The sequence below is a fragment of the Capra hircus genome (genome assembly GCF_001704415.2).
Source record: "Capra hircus breed San Clemente chromosome X unlocalized genomic scaffold, ASM170441v1, whole genome shotgun sequence".
Taxonomy (NCBI): Eukaryota; Metazoa; Chordata; class Mammalia; order Artiodactyla; family Bovidae; genus Capra; species Capra hircus.
In genome coordinates this window covers 24,807,124-24,819,889 of record NW_017189516.1, presented here as the reverse complement: position 1 = coordinate 24,819,889, position 12,766 = coordinate 24,807,124, and positions in this window count along the sequence as shown.

Sequence of the window (12,766 nt, the reverse complement as noted above, 5' to 3'; positions counted from 1 at the left end):
TCATTAAATTTACAGTTAAAAAATACATAAAGTGCATAATTACATATAATATAACCAAGCTATAAAATACACTTACTTGTATATTATTCTAGAAATATATATATATATATATATACACATACATATACATATGTATGTTTGATGTCAACAATCTACTAGGGACTAGATTATAGTAGAGGGGAAAAACAAAACAAATTCTATTTCTTCACATGGAATACAAAGAGTTCATGTGTGCTTAGTAGTTCAATCATGTCGGACACTTTGTGACCCCATGAACTGTAGCCAGCGAGGCTGCTTTGTCCATGGGGATACTCTGGGCAAGAATACTGGAGTGGGTTGCTATATCTTCCTCCAGGGGATATTCCCAACCCAAGGATTGAAACCACGTCTCCCTCATTGCAAGCGGATGCTTTATTGTCTGAGCCAACAGGAAAACCCATCCCTTCTCCAGGGGATCTTCTCTACCCAGGAATCGAATCAGAGTCTTTTGCACTGCAGGCAGATTCTTTACCAGCTGAGCTACAAGGGAAGCCACATGGTTATGTTTAAAATAGGAGCTTCTCAGGTGGCACTAGTGGTAAAGAACCCGACTGTCAATGGAGGAGACTTAAGATACATGGGTCCAGTCTCTGGGTTGAGAAGATCCCCTGGAGGAGGGCATGGCAGCCCACTCCAGTAGTCTTGCCTGGACAATCCAATGGACAGAGAATCCTGGCAGGCTACAGTCCATGGGGTTGCAGAGTCATACACAACTGAAGTGACTTAGCAGGCACATGTAAAAATTATCCACTTTTTCCACAAAGAAGGAAATTAATACAGGCAAGGTGTTAAGCTAACATTCAATATTTATACTACTCAGTTCGGTTCAGTTCAGTTGCTCAGTCGTGTCCGACTCTTTGCCAACCCATGAATCACAGCACTCCAGGTCTCCCTGTCCATCACCAACAACTGGAGTTCACTCAGACTCACGTCCATCGAGTCAGTGATGCCATCCAGCCATTTCATCCTCTGTCGTCCCCTTCTCCTCCTGCCCCCAATCCCTCCCAGCATCACAGTCTTTTCCAATGAGTCAACTCTTTGCATGAGGTGGCCAAAGTACTGGAGTTTCAGCTTTAGAATCATTCCTTCCAAAGAAATCCCAGGGCTGACCTCCTTCAGAATGGACTGGTTGGATCTCCTTGCAGTCCAAGGGACTCTCAAGAGTCTTCTCCAGCACCACAGTTCAAAAGCATCAATTTTTCAGCGCTCAGCTTTCTTCAAAGTCCAACTCTCACATCCATAAATGACTACTGGAAAAACAATAGCCTTGACTAGACGGACCTTTGTTGGCAAAGTAATGTCTCTGCTTTTGAATATGCTATCTAGTTTGGTCATAACTTTTCTTCCAAGGAGTAAGTGTGCTTTAATTTCATGGCTGCTGTCACCATCTGCAGTGATTTTGGAGCACCCCCCCCCAAAAAGTCTGACAGTTTCCACTGTTTCCCCATCTATTTCCCATGACGTGATGGGACCAGATGCCATGATCTTCATTTTCTGAATGTTGAGCTTTAAGCCAACTGTTTCACTCTCCTCTTTCACTTTCATCAAGAGGCTTTTTAGTTCCTCTTCACTCTCTGCCATAAGGGTGGTGTCATCTGCATATCTGAAGTTATTGATATTTCTCCTGGCAATCTTGATTCCAGCTTGTGCTTCTTCCAGCCCAGCGTTTCTCATGATGTACTCTGCATATAAGTTAAATAAGCAGGGTGACAATATACAGCCTTGACGTACTCCTTTTCCTATTTGGAATCAGTCTGTTGTTCCATAATATTGAGAACTGTCTCATCAGTAAAACTGTGGTTGCATTTCTTTATTAGAGACACAGCTTTCTTTCTCCACCCCACCCCTAGGATTATTTGGTTGCTTAATTTGCTCCTGTGGCATATAAATATCCTACAGAAATTGAAAATACTTCATAATTCTGCCATGTTTTCCTTGTTAGGCCATCCCAGCTTCAGTCTCTGTCCTCCACTTCCATTCACACTAGTTGCATGCTTAGCTGCACAAATTTCATCTTGAATGTCTCCTCTCCTTCATCCCTCCTCCCTCTTCCCTGGATCTATTGTTGTCCGAAACCCAAGACTTTCTATTTCTCAGTTTACTTCCTAATTTTATGGATCATAACCTTTAATATTCACAAGGTTCACGGGAATTATTCAGATCTTCATTACATGTCTGAGGATAACTTTAACTTCCCACTTGATAAAGTTGAGCTTTTGAGTTGAAATCACTCTTCCTCAGGATTATTAGGAGATCACTCTGTCTTCTTCTAGCATTTAGAGTTTCTACTGAGAATTTCAATACTAATCATATTGGGAATATTCTGTATATGAAATGTTTTTCCCTCTGAAGACTTCTAAGCTTTTCATTTGCATTTGTTTCATTAGAATTTCTATTAAGAGTTAATAATTATACATGTGTAGAGTTTCTTCTTATCCATCATTAAGGGAATTTGATGATCTTTAAATATTGAAATTCAAGTTTTTCATCCTAGAATATTTTCTTGAAACATATCATTTAAATAACTAATTTATTTACAACATTGTGTTGCATTTTGTCATACATCAGCCACAGATATACATATGTCCTCCACTTCTTGAACCTCCCTCCACATCCCACCTTGTCCCACCACTATAGGTTGTCACAGAGCTTTGGGTTTGAGCTCCTGGCATCATACAGCAAATTACTACTAGCTATCTATTTTAAATACATAGTCAAAACTATGGTTTTTCCAGTGGTCATGTATGGATGTGAGAGTTGTACTATAAAGAAAGCTGAGCACCAAAGAATTGATACTTTTGAACTGCAGTGTTGGAAAAGACTCTTTAGAGTCCCTTGGACTGCAAGGAGATCAAACCAGTCCATCCTAAAGGAAATCAGTCCTGGGTATTCATTGGAAGGACTGATGCTGAAGCTGAAACTCCAATACTTTGGCCACCTGATGTGAAGAGCTGACTCATTTGAAAGACCCTGATGCTGGGAAAGATTGAAGGCAGGAAGAGAAGGGGATGACAGAGGATGAGATGATTGGATGGCATCACTGACTCAATGGATTTGAGTTTCAATGAACTCTGGGAGTTGGTGATAGACAGGGAGGTCTGGCATGCTGCAGTCCATGGGGTCAGAGAGTCGGACACAACTGAGTGACTGAACTGAACTGAATGTATGTTTCAATGCTACTCTCTCAATTCACCCAATCCTTTCCTTCCCTTACTGTGTCCACAAGTCTATTATCTATATCTATGTCTCCATTCAGTTCATTACAGTTCAGTCGCTCAGTCGTGTCCGACTCTTTGCAACCCCATGAACTGCAGCACGCCAGGCCTCCCTGTCCATCACCAACTCCCAGAGTTTACCCAAACCCATGTCCATTGACTCGGTAATGCCATCTCACCATCTCATCTTCTGTCTTCCCCTTCTCCTCCTTCCCTCAATCTTTCCCAACATAAGGGTCTTTTCAAATGAGTCAGCTCTTCACATCAGGTGGCCAAAATATTGGAGTTTCAGTTCAACATCAGACCTTCCAATGAACACCCAGGACTGATCTCTTTCAGAATGGACTGATTGGATCTCCTTGCAGTCCAATGGACTCTCAAGAGTCTTCTCCAACACCTAGTTCTCTCCTGTGCTCAGCTTTCTTTATAGTCCAACTCTCACATCCACACATGACTATTGGAAAAACCATAGTCTTGACTAGACGGACCTTTGTTGACAAAGTAATGTCTTTGCTTTTAATATGCTTTCTAGGTGAGTCTCCACTGCTGCCCTACAAATAGATTCTCCTTTCTGAAAACCTGGCTAGTACTGTCATCTTAAAATGTAAATTGTGGGAGTCTAGTAAGATCTTTACAATCTCCAGGCATTCTTTTGATTCATTGTAATAACTAATTAAAAAGTATATTAACTCCCTTGCTAACACTGGTGAGGCGGCACTCTCTGTTCCCCTTTTGATGTTTTGTCAGAAGCTTTCTGTATCTCTTTTATACTTTAATAAAACTTTTTTACACAAAAGCTCTAAGTGATCAAGCCTCATCCCTGGCCCTCGATTTAATTCTCCTCCAGAGGCCAAGAATCCCAGAGTGTTTCATGGTTCAGCAACAACCTTTCAATTGTTTGTAGAGATTTTGATGGTGGCAATTCTGACAGGTATGAGGTGATACCTCATTGTAGTTTTGATTTTCATTTCTCTAATAATGAGGATATGCAGATGACACCACGCTTATGGCAGAAAGTGAAGAAGAACTAAAGAGCCTCTTGATGAAAGTAAAAGAGGAGAGTGAAAAAGTTGGCTTAAAGCTCAACATTCAGAAAACGAAGTTCATGGCATCCAGTCCCACCACTTCATGGGAAATAGATGGGGAAACAGTGGAAACAGTGTCAGACTTTATTTTGGGGGGCTCCAAAATCACTGCAGATGGTGATTGCAGCCATGAAATTAAAAGACGCTTACTCCTTGGAAGGAAAGTTATGAGCAGCCTAGATAGCATATTCAAAAGCAGAGACATTACTTTGCCGACTAAGGTCCATCTAGTCAAGTCTATGGTTTTTCCAGTAGTCATGTATGGATGTGAGAGTTGGACTGTGAAGAAGGCTGAGTGCCGAAGAACTGATGCTTTTGAACTGTGGTGTTGGAGAAGATTCTTGAGAGTCCCTTGGACTGCAAGGAGATCCAACCAGTCCATCCTAAAGGAGACCAGTCCTGGATGTTCATTGGAAGGACTGATGCTGAAGCTGAAACTCCACTACTTTGGCCACGTCATGCAAGGAGTTGACTCATTGGAAAAGACCCTGAGGCTGGGGGAGATTGAGGGCAGGAGAAGGGGATGACAGAGGATGAGATGGCTGGATGGCATCACCGACTTGATGCACATGAGTTTGGGTGAACTCTGGGAGTTGGTGTTGGACAGGGAGGCCTGGCTTGCTGCAATTCAAAGAGGGGTCGCAAAGAGTCGGACACGACTGAGTGACTGAACTGAAATGAACTGAATAATGAGTGACGCTGATGCTCAGTACTTTTTCAAATGTTTATTAGCCATCTGTGCGTCTTGTTTGGAGAAATGTCTGTTTATGTCTTCTGTCCACTTTTGATTGGGTTGTTTGTTTTTCTGGTATTGAGTTGAATTAGTTGCTTATATGTTTTGAAGATTAATCCTTTTTCAGTTGTTTCATTTGTTATTATTTTCTCCCATTTTAAGGGTTGTCTTTTTACCTTGTTTATAGTTTCCTTTGTTGTGCAAAAGCTTTTAAGTTAAACTAGGTCCCATTTGTTTCCTTTTGTTTTTATTTCCATTACTCTAGGATATGGGTCATAGAAGGCCTTGCTATGATTTATGTCAAAGAGAGTTCTGCCTAAGTTTTCTTCTAAGAGTTTTATAGTTTCTTGTCCTACATTTAGGTCTTTAACCCATTTTGAGTTTATTTTTGGTTATGGTATTAGGGAGGGTTCTAATTTTCATTCTAGTTTTCTCAGCACCAGTTACTGAAAAGATTGTCTTTTCTCCACTGTATATTCTTTCTTCCTTTGTCAAATATAAGGTGCCCAAAGTTGCATGGGTTTAACTCTGAGCTTTCTAGCTTGTTCCATTGGTCTGTATTTCTGTTTTTCTGCCAGTACTTTGATGACTGTAGCTTTTTGTAGAGTCTGAAGTCAGAAAGGTCGATTCCTTCAGCTCCATTCTTCTTTTTCAAGATACTTTGAATATTCAGGGTCTTTTGTGTTTCCATACAAGTTGTGAAAGTTTTCATTCTAGTTCTGTGAAAAATACCATTGGTAGTTGGTTAAGTATTGCATTGAATCTGTAGATTGTTTGGGTAGAATAGCCATTTTCACAATATTGATCCTCCAATCCTAGAACATGGTATACCTTTCCATTTGTTTGTGTTGTCTTTGATTCATTAATCAGTGTTTTATAGTTTTTGCATACAAGTCTTTTGTCTCTTTTGGTAGATTTATTCTTCAGTATTTCTTTTTTTATTCAAATGGTGAATGGGATTCTTTCCTTAATTTCTGATTCTTATTTTTCAGTATTAAAATATAGGAATGCAAGAAACTTCTGTATGTTAATTTTATATCCTGCAACTTTGTTATATTCATTGACAAGCACTAGAAAATTTGTGGTGACATTTTTAGGGTTTTCTATGTATACTATAATGTCATTTACAGAGAGTTTTTTACTTCTTCTTTTCCAATCTTGATTACTTTTTTTTCCCCTTTTCTTATTGCTATGGCTAGGACTTCCAAAACTATGTTGAATGCTAGTGACAAGAGTGGTCACTTTTGTTTTGTTATTGATTTTAGAGGAAATGCTTTCAGCTTTTCACCATAGAAGATGATGTCTGCTATGGGTTTTTCGTGTACTGTTCTGTGCTGTGCAAAGTTGCTTCAGTCATGTCCAATTCATTGTAACCTTATGGACTATAACCTGCCAGAAGCCTCTGTTTGTAGGATCCTCCAAGCAAGAATACTGGAGTGGATTGCCATGCCCTCTTAAAGGAGACCTTCCTGACATGGGATTGAGCCCACATCTCTTATGTCTCCTGCATTGGCACTGGGTTCTTTACTTTTAGTGCCACCTAGTATATGGTCTTTAGAAGAAAATATATTAAGAAGAGGTGGCAAGAATACACAGAAGAAATATTTTTTAAAGACCTTAATGACCTAGATAACCACCATAGTGTGATCACTTACTTAGAACCAGACATCTTGGAGTGTGAAGTGAAGTAAAACTTAGAAAGCATCACTATGAAAAAAGCTAGTGGAGGTAACGGAATTCCAGCTGAACTATTTAAAATCTTAAAAGATGATGTTGTGATAGTGCTTCATTCAGTATACCAGCAAATTTAGAAAACTCAGCCATGGCCACAAGACTGGAAAGGGTCAGTTTTCATTTCAATACCAAAGAAAGGCAATGCCAAAAAATGTCCAAACTACTGCACAATTGAACTCATCTCACACATGGACATCACCAGATGGTCGACACTGAAATAAGATTGATTATATTATTTGCAGCCAAAGATGGAGAATCTCTATACAGTCAGCAAAAACAAGACTGGAGGCTGACTGGGGCTCAGATCATGAAGTTCTTATTGCCAAATTCAGACTTAAATTGAAGAAATTAGAGAAAGCCACTAGACTATTCAGGTATGACCTAAATCAAATCCCTTATGACTATACAGTGGAAGTGAGAAGTAGATTTAAGGGACTAGATCTGACAGAGTGCCTGATGAACTATGGACGGAGGTTTGTGACATTGTATAGGAGAAAGGGATCAAGACCATCCCCAAGAAAAAGAAATGCAAAAAAGCAAAATGGCTGTCTGAGGAAGCTGTTCAAATAGCTGTGAAAAGAAGGGACGCAAAAAGCAAAGGAGAAAAAGAAAGATATACCCATTTGAATGCAGTGTTCCAAATAGCAAGGAGAGATAAGAAAGCCTTCCTCAGGTATCAATGCAAAGAAATAAGGGAAAACAATATAATGGGAAAGACTAGAGATCTCTTTAAGAAAATTAGAGATGCCAGGGAACATTTCATGCAAAGATGGGCTCAATAAAGGACAGAAATGGTAGGGATCTAAGAGAAGCAGAAGATATTAAGAAGAGATGGCAAGAATACACAGAACTATACAAAAAAGATCTTCATGACCCAGATAATCATGATGGTGTGATCACTCACCTAGAGCCAGACATCCTGGATAGTGAAGTCAAATAGGCCTTAGGAAGCATCACTATGAATAAAGCTAGTGGAGGTAATGGAATTTCAGTTATTTCAAATCCTGAAAGATGATGCTGTGAAAGTGCTGCACTCAATATGTGAACAAGTTTGGAAAACTCAGCAGTGGCCACAGGACTGGAAAAAGTCAGTTTTTATTCCAATCCCAAAGAAAGGCAATGCCAAAGAATGCTCTAACTACCACACAATTGCACTCATCTCACATGCTAGTAAAGTAATGCTCAAAATTCTCCAAGCCAGGCTTCAGCAATATATGAACCGTGAACTTCCAGATGTTCAAGCTGGGTTTAGAAAAGGCAGAGGAACCAGAGATCAAATTGCCAACATCTGCTGGATCATGGAAAGAGCAAGAGAGTTTCAGAAATCATCGATTTCTGCTTTATTGACTATGCCAAAGCCTTTCACTGTGTGGATCACAATAAACTGTGGAAAATTCTGAAAGAGATGGGAATACCAGACCACCTGACCTGCCTCTTGAGAAACCTGTATGAAGGTCAGGAAGCAACAGTTAGAACTAGACATGGAACAACTGACTGATTCCAAATAGGAAAAGGAGTACGTCAAGGCTGTATATTGTCACCCTGCTTATTTAACTTATATGCGGAGTACATCATGAGAAACACTGGGCTGGAGGAAGCACAGGCTGGAATCAAGATTGCCGAGAGAAATATCGATAACCTCAGATATGCAGATGACACCACCCTTATGGCAGAAAGTGAAGAGGAACTAAAAAGCCTCTTGTTGAAAGTGAAAGTGGAAAGTGAAAGTGGAAAGTGAAAAAGTTAGCTTAAAGCTCAGCATTCAGAAAATGAAGATCATGCATTCAGTCCCATCACTTCATGGCAAACAGATGGGGAAACACTGGAAACAGTGGCTGACTTTATTTTTCTGGGCTCCAAAATTACTGTAGATATTGATTGCAGCCATGAAATTAAAAGATGCTTACTGCTTGGAAGGAAAGCTCTGACCTACCTAGACAGCATATTGAAAAGCAGACATTATTTTGTCAACAAAGGTCCATCTAGTCAAGGCTATGGTTTTCCAGTGGTCAAGTGTGGATGTGGGAGTTGGACTGTAAAGAAAGCTGAGCATTGAAGAATTGATGCTTTTGAACTGTGATGATGGAGAAGACTCTTGAGTCCCTTGGACTGCAAGGAGATCTAACCAGTCAATCCTAAAGATCAGCCCTGGGCGTTCTTTGGAAGGAATGATGCTGAAGCTGAAACTCCAATACTCTGGCCACCTGATTTGAAGAGCTGACTCATTTGAAAAGACTCTGATGCTGGGAAAGGTTGAAGGTAGGAGGAGAAGGGGACAATGGAGGTTGAGATGGTTGGATGGCATTACTGACTCAATAGACATGGGTTTGGGTGAACTCTGGAAGTTGGTGATGGAAAGAGAGGCCTGGCATGCTGTGGTTCACGGGGTCTCAAAGAGCTGGAGCAACTGAACTGAACTGAATACATGCTAGTAAAGTAATGCTCAAAATTCTACAAGCCAGGCTTCAACAGTACATGAACCAAGAACTTCCAGACGTTCAAGTTGGATTTAGAAAAGGCAGAGGAACCAGAAATCAAACTGCCTACATCTGGTGGATCATAGAAAATGAATGAGAATTCCAGAAAAAAAAAAAAAAAAAACATCTACTTCTGCTTCATTCACTACACTAAAGCCTGTGACTGAGGTTGAGACGGTTGGATGGCATCACCAACTCAATGAACATGAGTTTGAGCAAGCTCCAGGAGATGGTGAAGGACAGGAAAGCCTGGTGTGCTACAGTCCATGGGGTTGCAAAGAGTTGGATATGACTGAGCAACTGAACATCAATGTTGAGGTGCATTCCTTTTTCAGGGCTTCCCTGGTGGCTCACACATTAAACAGTCTGCCTGCAATTGGGAGACCTAGGTTCAATCCCTGGGTCTGGAAGATCTCCTGGAGAAGGAAATGGAAACCCATTCCAGTACTCTTGTTGGAAAATCCCATGGATGGAGGACGGACATCCCATGGACAGAGGATATGGTATATCACATTGATTAATTTGTCTAGATTGAAAGATGTTTTCATCCCTGGAATAAAGCCCACTTCGTCATGATGTATGGTCTTTTTAATGTGTTGTTTCCTAGAATTTTGCTGAGGATTTTTACATACAGGTTCATCAGTGATATTGGCCTGTAATTTTCTGTGTGTGTGGGGGGGGGCATCTTTATCTGATTTTGATATCAGGGTAATGGTGACCTTGTACAATGTGTTTGGGAATTTTTCTTCTTCTGAAATTTTCTGGAAGAGTTTGAGCAGGATAGGTATTAGCTCTTCTCTGAAATTTTGGTAGAATTTCCCTATGAAGCCATATGACCCTGAGTATTTCTTTCTTTTCTTTTTTTTCCATTACAGTTCCAATTTCCCTGCTTGTGATCATCTGCTCAAATATTTTATTTCTTCCTGGTTCAGTTTTGGATGGTTATACGTTAAAGAATTTGTCCATTTCTTTCAGGTTGTCCATTTTATCGGTATATAGTTGCTCATAGTAGTTAGTCTCTTATGGTCCTTATTTCTGTATTGTCTGTTGTAACTTATTTTTTACTTCTAATTTTATTGATTTGAGTCTTCTTTCTTTTCTTGATGAGTCTGGCTAATGATTTGTCTCATGTGCTTATCTTCTAAAGGAACCAGCTTTTAGTTTTACTGATCTTTGATATAGTTCCCTTCATTTCTTTTTCATTTATTTCTGCTCTGATCTTTATGATGTCTTTCCTTCTACTAACTTTGGAGTTGTTGTTGTTGTTTTTTCCCTAGTCTCTTTAGGTTTAAGGTTAGGTCATTTATTTGCTATTTCTCTTCTTTCTTGAAATAGGCTTATATTGCTATAAAATTCCCTCCTAGCACTGCTTTCAGTGCATCCCATAGGTCTTGAGTTGTGGTGTTTTCATTGTCATTTCCTTCTAGATATTTTTTTATCTCATCTTTGACTTCATCAGTAACCCCTTGTTTATTCAGAAGTGTATTGTTTAACCTCCATGTGTTTTTGTTTGTTTGTTTCCCCCTGTAGTTGATATCTAATCTTATAGCATTGTGGTCAGAGAAGATGTTTGAGATGATTTTAATTTTTTAAAATTTACCAGTGCTTGATTTGTGACCCAAGATGTGAACTATCCTGGAGAATGCTCCATGTGCACACACACACACACACACACACACACACACACACACACCCTACCATTTTTGGATGAAATGCAGGATAGGTCCACTTGATCCAATGTATCATTTAAGCCCATGTTTCCTCATTAATTTTGTATCTGGATGATCTGTCCATTGGTGTGAGTGGGGTGCTAAAGTCCTCCAATAATATTCTGTTACTGTTGATTTCCCGTTTAATAGTTGTTACATTTGCCTTATGTATTGAGGTGCTCCTACACTGGGTGCATATATATTTATAGTTTTCTGTATCTCCTTGGATTGATCCCTTGATCATTATGTAATATCCTTCATTGTCTCTTGTAACAGTCTCTATTTTAAACTCTATTTTGGGTGGTCCTAAGATGGCAGAGGAATAGGACGGGGAGACCACTTTCTCCCTCACAAATTCATAAAAAGAACATTTGAACGCTGAGAAAATTCCACAAAACAACTTCTGAATGCTGGCAGAGGACATCAGGCACCCAGAAAAGCAGATCATTGTCTTCAAAAACAGGTAGGAAAAAATATAAAAGATGAAAAAGGAGACAAAGGAGGTAGGGAGGGAGCTCCATCCTGGGAAGGGAATCTTAAGAAGAGAGGTTTCCAAACACCAGGAAACACTCGCTGCCAAGTCTGTGGCAAGCCTTGGAAGCACAGAGGGCAACATAACAGGAAGGAAAAATAAATAATTAAAACCAACAGATTATGAACCCAACAGTAACTCCCCCAGCGGAGAAGCAGCGCAGACGCCTGCATCCGCCACTAGGAAGTGGGGGCTGGGCAGGGAGGCGTGGGAGGCACGGGCTGCAGTGCTTAAGATTCGGGTGGAACGCCCCACATGTAACCAGAGCAAACTAACTTGGGCTAGCAAACCAGACTGTGGGATAACTACCATGCAAAAAGCTCGAACATAAGACACCACCAGGACCGTGCACAGAACAAAGGATGGAACAGAAATAGCCGGCTGCAGACCATCCCTCTCCGATGACAGGCAACCAGAGCCGTAAGGGCTGGAAGGGGGCAATTGTAGCCCAAGAGAGACATTACCTACCAAAATGCAAGCAGGCTTCTTTGCTAACTAAGACTTCTGGGGGTTCTGGACAGTCATCAGCCACCAGAGAAGGGATGCCAGTGATACACCCAAAAATCTGAGCAGCAGAGATGGGAAAGGTGATAAATCTCAACGACTGTGCTCGCCAAACACCTGAGCTACTCGGACCTGGGAAGGGCACAAAACACAGGCCCAACCGAATCTGCACTTCTGAGGGCTACCTGAGCACCAAGCCTGAGCGGCTTAGACCGGGGAGGTGCATGCAGCCTAGGGTCCACCTCAGATGGTTCCCGGCAGAGCAACGTAGAGCCTGAGCGGTGGGCGCCCCAAGCAGGGGCAGGCCCAGTGGAGCTGAGACACTGCAAGCTCACGCCAGTGTTACTTGTTTGCAGCATCCCTTCCTCCCCACAGTGCGACTGAACAAGTGAGCCTAAAAAAAAAAAAAAAGTGTCCACCACCACCCCCCTGTGACAGGGCGGAAATCAGATACTGAAGAGACAAGCAAACAGAAGTTAAAGAGAGGGAACCGCCTTGGAAGTGACTCCACACTGCCCACAACACCAGAGAAAGGGCCAGATATATCTTTACTACTTTTATGATCATTCTTTTTTTTGTTGTTGTTGATATTGTTTTGTGATTGCTTTTTCTTTTCTTTTTCCTCTTCTTTTATTTTAACCTTTTTAAATTTTTAAGTCCTCTATTTCTCCTTTAATTTTTATTTTTATAACCTACTATTACTTTTCAAAAAAAAAACACACCTATTTTTAAAGCAAA